This window comes from Furipterus horrens, unplaced genomic scaffold, assembly GCF_987537825.1.
Source record: "Furipterus horrens unplaced genomic scaffold, mFurHor1.1.pri manual_scaffold_5, whole genome shotgun sequence".
Taxonomy (NCBI): Eukaryota; Metazoa; Chordata; class Mammalia; order Chiroptera; family Furipteridae; genus Furipterus; species Furipterus horrens.
This window is the reverse complement of record NW_028327175.1, coordinates 152,963,027-152,979,135: the sequence shown is the minus strand read 5'-3', so window position 1 is coordinate 152,979,135 and position 16,109 is coordinate 152,963,027. Positions and strand designations below refer to the sequence as shown.

Sequence of the window (16,109 nt, the reverse complement as noted above, 5' to 3'; positions counted from 1 at the left end):
GGTTTTTGAACAACTAAACACAAATATGTACATGTGTGTGTGTTTAAATACTTATAAGCTTTGAAAGTACAAATTATCCAAGATGTGATATGTTGTCATGTTGTTGAAATTAAACAGAATATTTTTAAATGTGCTATGTATACATAATTCATGATTTCAATTTTATTTACTTAGGGAAAATTTGGGAGGTTATAGCACAACACCAGATTTTTACTCTATAAACTAGCTAAACCTAGTTTATACGTAAAATTAAAATATGGCAGCAACATAGTTGTAAAGGATTTAATTTTATGGATCAAAAGTTCACCTATTTATTTCTATTTGGTCTTTAATATTGTAAACACCTAGATAATATCTCCCTGCTTGTCTGTCAATACATTAGTATGGGAGCTTGTTTATACACCTACACTTAATGTACAAAATGTGCCTCAAAATTCTGGAATAAACTAGGGGTAATTTTACTATTGTGTAAGTAATACATGGAAACATTCACATTATAAAAGATTGACATAAAAATAAAATATACAGAATAAAATGTCTCTCTTCGCATCTATCCAACTATTACTTCTAGTCTATTGACCAATGATATGCCATGTTAATGGATAGTATAAATCCTCCTAGTCCCTTTATTATCACTTAAATAGATACACCTGTCTATATGTTCTCCTGTTTATCTGCACTTAAAAATAAATGGAAAGCCTACTCATATTGTTCTTCCTCTATATTCTTTTCATTATGAATGTTTAAGATCTTAACATAACCATACATGGGATCTACTGAAATCCTTTTAAAGACTGGATAGTTTTCTATAGTGTAATTATACTTTATAATTGACCTTCCACAATTATTAGCTGGTATAAACCATGTTTTGATATATATATTTGTGTGTGACTAGCTTTATATAATATTAGTATATCCACGGGTTCTCAGAATTAGAATTTGAGGGGCAAAATATATTCACATCCGATTTTGCTAATCTGCTATCCAAAGTGGCTTTACAAATTTAATTTCTCACTAACCTCTCAACATGAGATGTATTTTATTATATCCTCATTAATACTAGGTATTAGTCAATCTTTTTGCTATTACCCAATGTTACACTTGAAACTACATTTTTCTTTTGACGGTCCTTGATAACCAATAAAATTGAATATCTTTATCTAGTTAATGATAATGCATATTGTCTATATTCTTTGCTCAATTTCTATTGTCTTGTTTGTTTTTTGGTTATTTTATCTAGGAATTACTTGTGAACAGAATATTCTTAACCTTTATATATTGGTTTTCAAAAGTTTTATCCAAGTTACTTCTAAAAGTTTTTGTTCATAGTATCTTGATTCAACTTAAAAATATTTAGTGGCCAACCCTACAACTAAATTTAATCTCATGATTAAAAATATTTTACTCCTTTTTAAATTTAACACTTCAAACCAACTGATTTTATTATTCCATTTTCCTCCTCTACTAGCTTAGCCTTTATTACTTGTGCAATGCTTACCTGAGAGGTTACAATACTCATCCTCAACTTAAGTGTTTATAAATAAGTACTTATATTTTTCTCAATGTCAAAACCTTAGACTACATTAACTCCTTTACTTTTCTCTAAATTTGTTATTGTCATTGTTTATTTTAATTTTCTATGTATTTTAAAACTATGCAAAACATTGTTGTTATACATGCAATATATTTGTATATTCATATATATCATCTATCTATATTATTATCTCCTTTATCTATATTGTTTTAGCTGTTTTCATCCTTTCTCTTTCTCTCACTTCTAACTTAGAATTGTTTTCTTTATGCCTGGAGAATATCCTTTAGTATTCCCTTTAGTATGTTTCCGTTTGTAATGGATTTCTTATGATTTGCATAAAAATGCCTCTTTAAAGTTATTCATTTTTGAAGAAAATTTCTGCTTGGAATAGAATTCTGCATTGACAATTACTTTCTTAGAGCAGTTTGTAGTTCCTTATTGTCTTTTGGCTTTCAATGTTTCTGTTGAGAAGTCAGCTGTCAATCTTATTATACTTCTTTGAAGGAAAAACACATCGTTTTCCTCACAATAGCTAGTTTTAAGAAATTTTCTTCACTTTTTAAATTAAAAATGTTAATGCTTCATTATTTTAGAGCAGTTTGTTTCACAGCAAATGTGAGGTACACAGATTTCCTAAATGTTCCTTGCATCCACACATACATACCATCCGCCATTATTTACATTCCTCACAGAGAGGTATATTTGTTACAACTGAGAAACCTACATTCACACATTAGTCATCCCAAGTCCATAGTTTACATTAGGGTTAACTCTGGGTATTGCATATCCTATGGTTTTGGATAAAAGCATAATGACAAGTATCTATCATTATGGTACCATAGAGTATTTTTATTGCTGTAAAAAAATCCTCTGTGCTCCACCACCTAGTTATCCTATCAATCCATTTCATCCACTTTCAGCCCCTGGAAAACACTAATCTTTTTACTGTTTCCATAGATTTGTCTTTTCCAGAATGTCACATCGTTGGAATCATACACTATTGTCTTTTAAGGTTGGCTTCTTTTACTTCCTAATATTATTTCAGGTTCCTTCATGTATTTTTATAGTTTCATAGCTCTTTTTTTTTAAGCACTGAATAATATTCCATTGTCTGGGTGTATCATACACTATTCATCCATTCGTCTACTGATGAACATCTCAGTTGCTTCCAGTTTTGGCAAGTTGGAAAAAAGCTGATGTAAATATCTGTGTGCAGGTTTTTGTGAGGACATACACTTTCATCATCATTGGGTAACTATCAAGAAGCAGCACTCTTGGATTGCATGGTTAGAGTATGTTTGGTTTTGTCTTCCAAAGTGGCTGTTTCATTTTTCATTTCCCAATGGCAGTGAATAAGAGTTCCTATTGCTTCATATCCTTACCACCATTTGGTGTTACTGTTCCAGATTTTGGTCATTCTAATAGGTGCATAGTTGCATCCCATTGTTGTTTTAATTTGTGTTTCTCTGATGACATGTGGAGCATCTCTTCAAATGCTTATCTGCTATCTGTATATCTTCTTGGTAACATATCTGTTAAGGTCTTTGGCCTATAATATAATCAGGTTGTTTGTTTTTTATTGTTGAGTTTTAAGAGTTCTTTGTATATTCTGGATAACAATTCTTTATCTATGTGTCTTTTACAAATATTTACTCCCAGTCTGTGGTATATATTTACATTCTCATAATTTTCACTTTCCCCAGGAAAGAAGTTTTCATTTTAATGACTTTTGGCTTATCAATTATTTCTCCCATGAATGACTTTCAAAGGTAATAAAAGCCAGTGAGATAAAAGGCCTAGTACCATGGTTGGTTGTGCGGTCCACAGCAATCTTTCCAGGGAAGGAACGAAAGTTGTTTTCCTGAAAGATGGCTAGAAGGGACCTTAAGGCACAATGAAAAGCCAGAAGGACTTGGAAAAAACAGGTGTGTACAGGCAAGGATGAATGCCAGATATGTGGCTCAGCTTCTGTGCCCTGAAGAACAGACTGAGGGTCACCCCAAATATTCCTTGGGTAAGTTCCAGCAAAGCAGAACTAAAGATCATAAGTGATCATTTGCTGCTCTTGTTATGTTTATGCAAATGAACAGGATAAATTAAAAATGGACTTAATGTAGTCCCTTTAAAGAAAAGGAGGGTAACTTTAGGGAGAAAAATCAATATTCAAGGAAAATCACAATGATCAGTAGTAGAGTATAAAATAGGGCAACTAACCGTCTTAAAAGTTTCTTCTCGTTTAAAATATGGTTTCACTTGAAAATTAAACCATGTCTATGATATCATCAAAGATATTCAAGTTGCAGGCAAATAGAATTTCAAGTGCCTTGCAACTAGATGTCTTCCCAATAAGACAGTCTTACAGATTTAGAGACTTGTTTGTGGGTTATGTTACATAAATTAACATGTGTTTTCTGTTTTCAAAGGACATAAGCCTATGATCGCATTACCTGAGTGATTGTCTGTACGCATAAGCCTCACTTAATCCTCTCTGCAGCACTGCCTCCTGAGACTCAACGGTTTGGCTGAACTAAATGGCTGGGTTGGTGAAGAATGGGGTGGTCTGTGGGCTTCACTTTAAAACTGAATTCTCTTTTCTATCCTAATGGCTTGGACAGAAAGGGCCCAGAGGTCTGAGAAGGGGGAAACATAAACTATTTCCCTCAGCCCAAACTAAATATAATGGGCAAAAGGGTTTTGGACAGGTGAGATGTGCCTAGCACACCTTCCTCCAAAGAAGCTCCCCCCCTTTTTTTTTTCTTTCTCCTAATATGGAACATTGAAAAATTAATCCCTGCCTTTTGTCATCTAGTAGTTATGGATTGAATGATGTCTTTTAACCCTTTTCGCCAAATCTGTTCCCCCAGAATACAACAAGGATGCCAGCCTGTTAAACCGAGCACGCCATTGACCGGAGACAGCCAACTGACCTGGAGTCTGCACGATCCTTCCCCATGTGGGAAGGCCACCCTCCCCTCCACACCCCCACTCTTATTAGGGTTTTCTGGACCCAAGGGTAGGTAGGACGACGACCATGTCCAGCTTGAAGCAGCTAGAGGAGCTTGAGACCTTCGCCCATTGTCCTTTACAAGATTACAAAGGGTCCTAATATTTGAGAGGGGGGGGATAGTTATTTTTATGAACCAGGGGTATGGACTTGGGGGGGGGATTGCTGGGGGAGGGAGATGCTGGGTGGAGGGGAGCAAAGGGGAGAAAATTGGAACTGTTGTAACAATATAATCAATAAAAAACATTAAAAAAATTATTTCTCCCAATGGACTGTGCCATTGATGTTGTATCTTAAAAGTCATTGCCATACATAAGGTCATATAGGTTTTCTCCTATGTCATTTTTTAGGACCTTAATAGGTTCATGTTTTACAGTTAGGTGTGAGATCCATTTGGAGTTAATTTTTGTGAAAGTTGTAAGGTCTGCCTCTAGATTTATGTTTTTCTGTGTTGATGTCCAGTTTTTCCAGCATCATTTGTTAAAAAGGCTATTATTGATCAATTATATTTCATTTGCTCCTTTATCAAAGATCCATTATGTATATAGAGGTGAACAAAAGTAGGTTTCCCATTGTGTGTGTGCAAAAAAATTTATTCTGGCATTGTTATTTATTAATTATTATATTTCTATTTGTTTCCTGCCCCTGGTATTTATAGATTCATGAGGGCATACTTCTAGGTTCTTTACTGTTCTATTAATCTATTTGTTGATTTTTTTTTTTTTTTTTTTTTTACCAATACCACACTATCTTGATCACTGTAGCTTATAATAAGTTTTGAAGTTAGGTAGTATCATTCTTCAACTTTGCTTTTCTCTTTCAATATTGTGTTGGTTGTTCTGAGCCTTTTGTCTCTCCATATAAACTTAAGAATGACCTTTTCAATATTTATAAAATAACTTGCTTAAATTTTTATTGTGACTCCATTAAACCTATTTGTCAAGTTGGGGAGAACTGACATCTTGACAATATTGAGTTTTTCTACCCATAAACATTCAATATCTCTCCATTTATATAGTTCTTCCTTTATTTTGTTCATCAGAGTTTTGTAGTCTTCATATAGATCTTGTACATATTTTGTTATATTTATACCTATGTATTTCATTTTGAGCATGCTAATGTAAATGGTAAAGAGTTTTCAATTTCAAATTCTACTTGTTCATTGAAGGATGTGGAAAAGCAATTGACTTTTGGTATATTAATACTGTATCATGCAACTTTGCCATAGTCACTTATTCATTCTAGTTTTTATTTCTTTTGTAAAATCCTTTCATGTTTTCTGCATATATAGTCATAGCATCAGCAAAGACAGTTTGATTTATTCCTTCCAAATTTATACAACTTTTATTTGCTTTTCTTATTAAATTAGCTAAAACTTCTGGTATAATGTTGAAAGGAGTGATGAGAGGAGAGATCCCCAACTTGTACTTGATCTTACTGGGAAAACTTTTGAGTTTCTCATTGTTAAGTATAATGTTAATGGCAGGGTTCTTTTTGGTCAATAGTCCTTATCACCTGAGGAAGTTTCCCTCCATGCCTAATATGCTGAGAATTTTTCTCATCAATGGTTGTTGGATTTTATTAAATACTTTTTCTGTAGCTATTGTTGTAATGATATAATTTTTTTATTTTTAGCTTATTGTGATAGATTACATTAGTTGATTTTTTAAATGTTGAACAAGCCTTGCACACCTGGAATAAGTCCCACTTGATCATGGCGAATACACTGTTGCACACAGCTTGCTAATTTTTTTTTTTTTTTTTGAGCATTTTTGCATGCATGTTCATGAAAGACATTGTTCTACAGTTTTCTTTTCTTGGAATGTCTTTGTCTAATTTTAGTATTAGGGTAATGCTGACCCCATAGAATGAGTTAAGAATTATTCCCTCTGCTTTTATCTTTTGAAAAAGATTGTAGAGAACTAGTATAATTTCTTCCTAATGTGTTTGTTAGAGTTTACCAGTGAACCCATCTGAGTCTTCTGCTTTCCCTCTTTGAATGTTAATAACTATTTATTTAACTTCTTTAGTATATATAGATTTTTTCAGATTATCTATTTCTTGTGTGAGTTTTGGCAAATTGTATCTTTCAGGGAATTGGTCCACTTCATATAGGTTATCAAATTTGTGGGTATAGAGTTGTTCACAGTATTCCTTTATTATTCTTTTCATGTCCATAGGATATGTAGTAGTGCCCCCTCTTTAATTATTGATATTAATTTGTGTCCCTTTTTTTAGTTAGCCTTGCTAGAGGCTTATTAATTTTTTCAAAACAACAGCTTTTTGATTTTAATTATTCTTCTCTATTGATTTCCTGTTTTTAATTTTATTTACTTCTGCTCTAATTCTTTCTTTTCTTCTTATTGCTTTGAATTTAATTTGCTCTTCTTTCTCTAGTTTTCTAAGGTAGAAACTTAGATTATTGATTTTAGATTTTTCTTATTTTTTTAATATATACATTCAATACCATAAATTTTCCTCTAACTATGTTTGCTGTACCCCACAAATTTTGATAAGCTGTGTTTTCATTTGTATTTAGTTCAAAATATTTAAAAAGATTTTTTGAGATGTCTTATTTGACCCAGTGTTATTAGAAGTGTATTGTTTAATCTCTCTGCACTGTTTTTTTCCAGTTATATTTCTGTTGTTGATTTTTAATTTAATTCCATTGTGATCTGAGAGCATTGTATGATTGTGTTCTTTTAAATTTGTCAAGGTGTGGTTTATGGCCCAGAATGTCTTGGTGAATATTCTATGTGAGCTTGAGAAGAGTATGTATTCTGCTGGTTTGGTTGGACTAAGTACTCTACAGATGTCAATTACCCTCAGTTGAGTGATGGTGTAGTTGAGTTCAACTATGTCCTTACTGGTTTACTGCCTGCTAAATCTGTGCATTCCTGGTGGGTGGGGGTATTGATGTCTCCAAAAATGATAGAGGATTCTTCTATTTCTCTTTGCAATTTTGCCCTGCTGTTAGTCACATACACATTAGACTTGTTGTTTCTTCTTGGAGAATTAACTTTCATTATTAGGTAATGTCCTTCTTTATATCTGATAACTTTCCTTGCTTGAAGTCTGCTCTGTCTGAAATTAACACAGCTATTCCTGTTTTCTTTTGATTAATGTCAGTATAGTGTAATGTCCTCCATCCACTTAGTTTTACTCTACATGTGTCTGTATATGTAAGTGGGTTCCCTGCAGACAACATTGTAGTTGGGCTTTGCTTTTGGATGCACACTGACAATCTCTTTTTATTAATGCATTTAGACCATTGACCTTGAAAGTGATTATTCTTATAGTTGGACTAATATCTACCATATTTGTTAGTTTTCTATTTGTTGAACTTGTTCTTTGTTACTGTTTTTGTTTTCTACTATTTTTCTGCCTTTTGTAGTTTTAATTGAACATTTTATATTATTCCATTTTTTCCTTTCTTAGTGTATCAGTTATATATCTTTTTAGTGGTTTCCCTAGAATTTGCAATATCCATTTACAAATAATCCAAATCCAATTTCCAATAACACCTTATTGCTTCATGGGTAATATAAGGACTTTATAACAAAATAATCTTGTTTTCCCTCTTCTGTCTTATATCATTGCTGCCATTTGTTTCAGTTATACAATTTTATATACATATATATATATACACACACATTATGGTATTATTATTTTGACAGACTGTTATCTATAACATAATTTAGGGATAAGAAAAATAAAAGATTTTAACTTATCTTCATTTATTCCTTCTTTGATGCTTTTCCTTATTTTACATAGATCCTAGTTTCTCACCTATATTATTTTCTTTCTTTCTAAGTAACTTGTTTTAACATTTCTTGCAATGCAATTCTACTGGCAACAAATGGCCTCAAGTTTTGTTTGAGAAAGTATTTCTGTTTCACTTTTGAAGGATAATTTTGGAGGGTACAGAATTATAGATCATGTCTTTTTTTTTCCTCTCAAAACTGTATATTTCATTCCACTCATTTCCTGCTGGCATGTCTTTTGAGGAGAAGTTGGATATAATTATTATATTAATTTCTTTGTGTATTTTCCCCCTCTTCTTTCACAACTTTTAATCTTTGATTTTAAATAGTTTGGAGGGGGGTAGGATTTATCATTTCTGGTTTTCTTTAAGCTACCTGGATCTGTGGCTTGGTGTCTGACATTAATTTGGGGCAATTTTCAGTCATTATTGCTTCAAATATTTCTGTCTCTTTCTCTCCTTCTGATAGTCCCAATACGTATATGTTAAACACCTGTTATAGTTGTCTCACAGTCCTTGACTAGTCTGTTTTTTTTTCTCAGTATTTTTCTCTTTTTTTGTTTGATAATTCAATGAATAATAAATATCCTCTACCCTAGATATTCTTTCCTCAGTTGTGCCCATTCTACTAATAAGCTGATGAAAGACATTCTTCATTACTCTTACTGATTTTTTTAAACCTTTAGCATTTCTTTTCAATTCTTTCTTAGGATTTCTATCTCTCTGCTTATATTTTCCTTCTGTTCATCTATGATACCTATTTTACTCATTAGAACCTTTAGTCTATTAATCATAATTGTTTAAAATTTCTCCTTTTATAACTCTAAGATCTTTGTCAGGCTCACTTCTTGGCCCATAATTTTTAAAAAGTTTTGATAGCTCCAATACTTTCAAATATTTAAATCTTAAAAAAAAAAAAAAATCTTGCCCAACTTTTCTAGTTGTTTTCAGTGGAAGTTTGGGACACAATTATAGTTTTACATTATGGGATGTGTCTGTCATTACATGAAATGAATCTCTTAATGAATTAGACTTATTTTCAAGTTTTGTATGAGGTAGAATTTTAACTTTTTTCCATCATATATGTAGCCAATTATCCCAAGTGATTTTAAATGCCAATTTTCTAAATACTTATATATATTATATGCAAGAAACACATATATTCATGAGTTTAATTCTAAATTCATATAGAAAAAATGACCTATTACATATAAGCTATAGAATCAACCAAGTATTGAAGAAGAACAATGTGAAGGCATTGTGATATCAGATAACAAGACATTCTACAAAGCTATGGTAATTAAAACAGTGTAGTATTCAGACAGGGATTGGCAAATAGACCAATGGAATAACTGGTCAAAGATGAGACAACTTGAGCATTAATAAGAATAGCAATTAAAATTCATCAAAACAAAACAAATGTGTGCTATTAGTCAAAATCTATATTAGTTTCTATAATATGTTTCCTGCTGTAACATATTATCACAAACACAGTGGCTTAAAATAACACAAATTTAATATCTTACAGTTCTGTAAGTCAAAAGGCCTTCACTTAACACATTGACAGGCCTGCATTCATTATAGAAGCTCTGGAGGAGAATCTGTTTCTTTGCCCTATCCACTGCCTGGAGGGGTCCAGAATTCTTTGGTTCCTGGGCTATTTCTCCATCTTGAAGGCTAGTAGTATAGCAACTTCAAATTTCTCTCCCTATCTCTTTATGACTCTCCTCCTTGTCTTTTCTCTTATAAGGAGTCTTATGATTAAATTGAGCCCACTTGGATAATATAGAATAATCTGCCCATCTTGAATCTTTTAGTCACATCTGCACATGTTTTGCCCATAAAGTTACCCATTCACAGGTTCCAAGAATTGGTACGCAGGCATCTTGAGATGGAGGAGTCACTTTTGGAGGATACTAAAAATCCAACTTCTTATTTGAAAACTATTTTTTAAAGAAAAATCAAGCACTTATGTGTTTTCTATATGAACTATATCTCAGTTTAATAGAAAAATGAAGAGTAAAAGTTTTTATTTATAAGTGTCCATTTCATAAATTAAAAAAGAATAGTTAAATAGAATATCACCACTTTTTAACTCTTAATGAAATAATAGATCTAGCCAATGATGATGACCAGTGGTTCCTAAGATCACATACACATAAAAAAGAGAAAAATCAGACATTATTGCCTAATAAAATTGTACAAAACCACCTATTGATTGTTCTTGCTAAACATCTAAAATGAAATCTGGTCAACCTTTAAACCTTAACAATCCATTTACTAGAAATATGGAAGACAGGGGAACATGTTAAGGATTCCATAGGCATGCAATTAGGAAACCAAACTGTGGAAAATTCTAGAGGACAGAAGATGTAGATTCTTCAATAAATAAATTGCAAGGAAAGAATAAAAACAAATAGTAAACCTATACATTAAAAAAGACTTAAGAAACTAATTGTAATGTAGTTGTCTTCTTTGGATGCTACTTCAAACAAAAAAACCGAAACACAAGCACAAACCGGTTTTAATATAATCAGGGGCTTTTGATCATTGGTTACACATTTGATGATATTAAACAGTTACTTTAAATTTACTATATTTTAATCATATTAAAATATTTAACAATTATTGCCACCAGTTCATAACTGTGGGCTATAGGTAACAGATATATGAGTGTTAATACTATTTTTCTATTTTGTGTATGTTCCACAAATTTTTTTTAAAAACAAATTTACTTGGTAAAGTGCCACAGTTATAACATTTTGATTGTAACCACCTTGAGATTAATTTAGAGGGTCATAATATTTTCCTAAAATTGAGAATTCTTAACTGGGAACATATTTGTCTCTCCATTTACTCAGCATTTAAGAAAACATTTTCTTTACCAAAACTACTTAATTTTTATTGCCTTATTCTTTCACATTTTTGTTAGGTTCATACCTAAATATTTTATGGTTTTCATCATTATCAATGTGATCCTTTTCTAATGGGTTATTATTATATAGAGAAATGATATTTTCTTGTTGTTTACATATCATACAATCTGCAAACAATGGCAGGTTTGTATATTATTTTTTAGTAACTTTCTTTTTCACTTTTGACTTTTTGATTTTATTATTACATTGCTAGAAACTAAAAAGCAATATTGGGTAATAACATTTAGCATTGTCTTATTCCAAGTGGGTATTTTAAGGTTTTCATTTAAATATTTCTAGTGAGTTTCTTGAGTTGATATATTTTATGATTCAAGAGTGGATTTATATGTACTGATTAACTAAAGTCTTTTTAAAATCAGAAATTAATGTTGAATTTTATTAAATGCTCTTCCATATCTATTGAGGTGATCATTTGTTTTTTCTTACATTAATTTCACAATATAATGAATTACATTAATAAATGTCCAAGTGTTAAATCATCCTTCCATATCTGGAATAAAGCCTATTTGACCATCTAATCCTCTGCTATGTTTCACTTCCTAATATTTTATTTAAGATTGTTGCATCTATTTCCATAACTGAGATTGCCCATAACTTTGCATTATTCTTTTCCATTTTTTACTATAATTCATTATCAATTTATAGCCTTTCTCAGGATAATACTAACTTCAAATGAGTTGAAAGCTTTCTATGGCCTTCTATCCTCCATTGTACTTTATATAAAAGGGAGTTATCTATGAAATTTTGGTAAAACTGCCCTATAAAACCTTCTAGGTCTGATGCCATTTTGATGCATAGATCTTTCAGTATTTTATATGGTTATCATTCATTCTATTAAGATTTTTTGCATTCTCTTAAGAAAATACTGGTAATTTATAGCTCCCTGATATCGCTTTTTCAATATTTTCAAATTTATCAACATAAAATTGTACCTGTTATTTCATTAAAAGTTTGCCATTCATGTTTTAAATTTCTAAGATCTCTATTAGTTCATTTTTTAAGGATATAATAAAATTTCAAAATTCTGAAAATATTAATCAGTCTTCTACCATTTACTCTGTTAACTCTTCCTTAGCTAATATCTGATTTGTCTATAGAGTTTCAGGCCTTTGTATGTTTTTACTTTCCTCAACTGTTAGATGATTTTTGGGCTGCCAGTTTATCCTTACATTAGATGATTCCAGCTGACTTGTCTGGGCATGTGTGTTGGACATAGTTTGCCTTAGAGACTGCAGGAGGGGCAAAGGATGATGGTAGTTATGTGTACCAGTAGCTTATATGTAATGTACATTGGCTGTCTCTCCTGAAGGTCAGTAGCCACTACAATTGGACGCCCTCCTGTTGGATGTCAATATCTGCACTAGTTTCTTTAGCTTTGGAGCAAATACTGTGGAGTCCTAGTGCTCTGCTCAAGCACCAGAGGTGAAGGTGCTGAATAATGCAGTTGTTTTGAAAGTAATCTCCAATTTGCTTTCATTTTTTCCACCTACAGCATTCTCCCATTTCCATACCAATTGAGGATGCCTAAGAAACATTCATTAACTCTGTATCATCTTTTGTGTACATGTGAGGCTATGGTTTCATCTAATCAATAATTATAATTTTACATGTCATCAAATCTCTCATCCATAGCATTATGGATTTTGAAGATTGGAAAATTTTGGTGTCATGGGAGTATGGATGGCAGAAGAGCTGTGCACACATGTTTACTTCACTCTTTTGATAAGATCACTTTTCCCTTCTGCAAAATTTCTTTCTGCTTCTTTTAGGTATCTATACATCCTGTTACCCATTCAATATGGACTACATCGGTCTTCCAATAACATTAATCAAGCATGGACACATGACACAGCACAGCCAGTAATGTTCACGCTGTGAGGAAGTGTCTGTCCTCCAGAATTGTTAATCTAGAGCTGGCTGTGTCATGTCTCCTGCCAGTTGGAGGAAGCCTGTCTGCAGTAGAAGGGAAGGAGGCCAAAACAGAGAGAATCTGAGAAGAGAAAGAAAACTAGGAAGAGTGAATGAGACACATGCACGCATAACAACACACTCTCGTGTACATACACACTTAATAACATTATTTTACTCCTTAGATCCAGTTAACCTTGCTCTGGCTTACCCCATGTGTTTACCAGTTATTTTGAGTGGAATTTCTTTCATTTGCACTCCCAAATTTTAATATACTGTCTGGCTAGTTCATTCACAAACTTGAGGTTTCCTGTTAGACTTCACTTATTCCTAGAAACCTCTGTAACCCTTCAATCTACAGGTTAGATATTCACTCTTTGTCTTCTATTTGTCCCTATAGGATCACACTTTGGATCTATATTGTAATTAGTTATTTATTCTTCTCTATTTTTTCATCAGAGTGTAAACTCCTTGAGGACAAGAATTTTTGCTTGTCACTGTAACTCAGCACAAGGCCTAAATGTAATAGGAACTCGATAACATACACTGAAAAAATAAAGAAGCAATTTTATTGCTGCATCATCTAATTTCAGTTGATGTCTAGCAGTAGATACTGGGCTATAAAAATGACTTTAGGTGTCTGCTATCAGTTTTTGATCATCCCCATTGTTAATATCCAATAGAGTTCTTTGTGTGACGTTATTAACTGTTTCTTGTAGTTTTTAGGTAACAAAAGCAAAAGAGCAGTTTCCAGGTTTCTGGGTAGGGGGGCTCAGGTCAAGGAAAATATATATCCCCTAAGGAGACTCTGGTTTACTTTTAATTCTTACGTCACAGAGCCTGTGAGCTAATTGCATGGTCAAAACAACAGACTTAGAGAGCTCCTCGATTGGGTGACTGAATGGTAGACCTCATTTCTTTAAATAAAGTGAGTGACATTCATGTACTTCATTTACTCAGGTGGCTACAACTACAAGCATTTGCTTCTTCCATTTTCTATCATTATCTGAGCTCATTTTGGTTGTTTACTGCCTTTTTAAGATATATATATGGTAAATCACTGAATAAATGACAAAAAATATTGACTATAAACTTATGTCTATTAAAACATTTCTTGATTATAAAAAATTCTCAGGTCAAGAATAATGATTTACTAAAATGTGCCTTCTGTGATCTAAGAATAATATGAAATTTCTTGAAAAAAGCAAGTAGAAATAGCTAGAAGCAATCATTAAATTAAAAAAATAAAAATTCAATTAATTTATATTCTTTATTAAAATTAATAGTATTTATATTCTTTATTAATAATTAAAATTAATATTTGTTAAGTATTCTTAGAGGTGATTTATGTGTTTTATTCTAGTTTTCCATCCACAATTTAAAAACTAAATTTCATCATCTTTTTAACTTGAATACTTGCCTGGCAGTTAAATTTGAAGCGTTTATGTGGTTGTCAGTGGCCCTTGTTTGGTCCCAGGGCACTGAGGTCAGCATGAATAATCACATTAGTGGGCAGGCTCCTACCTCTTTCATAAAAGGTTTTTAATTTAATTAAAACAGATGTTTGTACCAACAGTTATCAGACAATTCCAAAATGCCACAAGATATTGTGTTATAATAAGTGCTTTGGATAATCCTTTAAAATTCCATAAGAGGTCTAATTCTTGAAGACCAATATCTTTTCCTTAAAGATTATTTTTATAGTTCTGATAAGCTTGGGGAAAATACAAAAGACAATGGCAAATAAAGGAGCCAATCCCTGTCTACTTTTTCCATTTTATCTTTCCATAAGCATAAATGTCACCTAAATATATCCTTACAACAAAGAAAGGCATGATTGTGCAATTAACAAAGGGAAAAGGGAGTTCTTTATGACATTTTTTCTAGATAACTCTAAATATCTGCTTCTGTTGAAACCACTATCATTTTCCCAAAGTTTTGCTGAATAGATGAGATAGGATTGTATTCCAAACTGATAATTGTTGCTATGCTGTCACACTATATGATGCAATTCTGAAATGGAAATGTTTTCAGTGAAACTTGGTCAAATGACATTTAATTTAAGCTACAAGGATGTTGCAAAGAAGAAATTTTAAGGAATCTCAAAAGCAAAAGGGTTCCTTGTTTTCCTTTAGTTCATTTTTCAAAGGGCACCATTAAAACAAATACCCAAATGGAGGGTGAGTAACTGTGACTGAAATGTTTATGAAATAAGCAATTTGTAAACACCAGAATAACAATCTTCTGGAAGACTGAATAGCTGGCCCATTCCATCTGGTTCTTAATATCAGGAGAATTATAAAAATAACATAACATCCCCTTATTCAGTGTTTATTTCTAAACATGGCTACTCCTATCCCTTATAATTCAAAGCAATGTAGCAGAAGACCTTTCTAATGGCATTTTTAGCCTCCTCAAGGTGTTGTCTTATACAAAATTTATTTCTAGTCCTTACAGATATGTGATTACTTGTAAGGCTGTTCCAAAGTGTGTCCAGGTAGACTACTAACCATAGAACTGCTCCTCTATGCATTGACACTGAATCACTTATGTACTGTTAATTGACGGACTACTCTGTTCTGCATTATACTGTGTGCTGTGGTAGATCCTTTCCTTCAAGAAAATTACAGTCAGGATGTATTGACTATATCAATCCATATAACACAATACATATAAATGTGCTTATTGGTGTGGTAAAAGTAGCCAATATTCATCAGAAAAAGATCAATTGGAGTGAAATAATAGAATGTGATTGAAGAGTTGGCTAAACCCTTCTTTTAAGATGTGATAAAATTAAGGAAGGTTTGTTTCATTGAGGAAGTGGGCTTTGAATTAGGACTTAAACGAGTAGACCAAAATAAATGTGAAATTAGAAGAGATTTAACTGAATTAATTTATCTCACTTTTCCTGATTTTATTTCTATGAAGACATACATATCCTATTGAATTGAGCTTTGTCAAATA

The 16,109-nt window shown here is 32.1% G+C and overlaps 1 protein-coding gene across 1 annotated transcript in view; it reads right to left on the bottom strand.

Annotated features, from left to right (window-relative positions):
* Positions 1-16,109, bottom strand: part of CABCOCO1 (ciliary associated calcium binding coiled-coil 1) — a 127,156-nt gene that overhangs the window by 67,819 nt on the left and 43,228 nt on the right. The window lies entirely within an intron of this gene.